General features: G+C 46.0%; 1 non-coding gene across 1 annotated transcript; it reads left to right on the top strand.

Annotated features, from left to right (window-relative positions):
* Nucleotides 1-1313: 1313 nt before the first annotated feature.
* trnar-ucu (transfer RNA arginine (anticodon UCU)) lies at nt 1314-1405 on the top strand. The gene is given in 2 exon segments: nt 1314-1350; nt 1370-1405. It is a non-coding gene; the product is annotated as a tRNA-Arg (tRNA).
* The last annotated feature ends 301 nt before the right edge of the window (nt 1406-1706 follow it).

Raw genomic sequence — 1706 nt, 5'->3', positions numbered from 1 at the left:
CCTGCTCAGAATGTGATCCCTGTACAATGGAGAGAGGAAAACAGAGTCGCTGACAAAGCTGAGATCACTTACGGTCTGTCCAGAATCAAGAAAATCTATCCCGATCTTCCAGACTCCTATAACTTCAACATTACACTGTTCCCACCCTTCCGGCTCTCTGTCCTGATGAAGGACTGTTGCCCGAAACGTCGATTTTACTGCTCCTCCGATGCTGCCGGAACTTCCGTGCTTTTCCAGCACCACTCTAATCTAGACTCTGGTTTCCAGCAACAGTCATTGTTTTTACCTAGTTGATTTTAACCCTACTGCGAATCGTCTTCCAAGGATGCTTGCCTTGAAGACGTTTTCCTCTTCTCTGTACGATCTCTCCACTCTTCAGGCTCTCTGCCTGTATTCATGATGAAGGGCTGTTGCCCGTAACGTCGAATTTACTGCTATTCGGATGCTGCCTGAACTGCTGTGCTTTTCCAGCACCACTCTAGTCTAGACACTGTGTTCCCAGGCTACGATTTCAGTCTCTGGTCTGCTGCAGTGCTCCTTCTAGGCACAATACAAGCTGGAAGACCGGCAACTCATTTTCTACTGACAGACCATGCAAACTTTAGGACCCAAAATCGAGTTATATCATTTTAGATACCATCCGCCCTCTTCCACATTCTTCACCCACCCGCCCATCACATCTCTCCGAAGATAGATCATTGGACTCGAAACGTTAACTTTCCTTTCTCATCAGAGATGGACAAGAGCTGCTGATTTTGTTCAGACCTTTTGGCTTTTCTTCAGAGAACTTTGCTTTTCCGTTGTAATCGCAAGACTGCTGGAAGCGTCTGATTGCAGGAGAAGAAGTTCACAGGAGATTAAAAGAATGGCAAGGGTTGGACCTCTCCCATTATGACGGTAGACGAACTAGGCTGGGGTTGTTTATCTAAGCGCAGCGAAGGCTGAGTGAGAAACCAATTAACGTGCACATTTTATGAAGAGGATAGATATGTATGACAAGGATAAGCCTGTATTGGGAAGGAATAGAGTGACATAAATGAAAGACGGGATACAAGATATTTTGAGGAGATTTGGGAAGAATGCTTCCACCGATAGCGTGTTGTTTATTTGGAAATCATTATCTGAACATGTAGTAAAGCTAACTGTCATGAGAACGTTTCAGCAGTCTGTCGCCGAACACGGGAAGAGCCAAAGCACACGTGGAAAAGGACCAGGTACTGGAAAGTGTGACGAAGGCAGACAGACGCGAGATGGGTGTCCTGAACGCAATGGGTCAAAGACAAAGTTGCATGCTTAAAGCTATTAGCTAGCGTGGCTTTGTGGCGCAATGGAAAGCACGTTGGACTTCTATGCCTTTGTTCAGACTGCGATTCAAAGGTTGTGGGTTCGAGTCCCATCAAAGTCGAGTTTTAGTTTATTGTTTGGAAGGTGGTCAGACCAGACTCGGCTGTCATCTGAAAACCCAACAATATTCGTGCAGAAACCCACTGTCTCGAAACGGAACATTTTCCTCTCACAATGTACATTTTCGATGACTATTTATGGTAGAGGCCGATAAATATCTGTTAGCCACTCGGCAACACGATGACGTGGATGGGCTGAAAAAAGACTTAACATTGTTGTGTCAGCCATGACGATATCGAATGACGTGGCGGGGCAGGATCGGTGTTAAGAATGGCCTCCTTCTGCTCCTTTGTGTCTGTGCC

The sequence above is a fragment of the Chiloscyllium plagiosum genome, unplaced genomic scaffold, assembly GCF_037043375.1.
Source record: "Chiloscyllium plagiosum isolate Xiang-an unplaced genomic scaffold, Cpla_swu_hap1 HiC_scaffold_46, whole genome shotgun sequence".
Classification (NCBI taxonomy): Eukaryota; Metazoa; Chordata; class Chondrichthyes; order Orectolobiformes; family Hemiscylliidae; genus Chiloscyllium; species Chiloscyllium plagiosum.
Note: the sequence above shows the minus strand (reverse complement) of the source record. Positions and strands in the feature narration are given on the sequence as shown.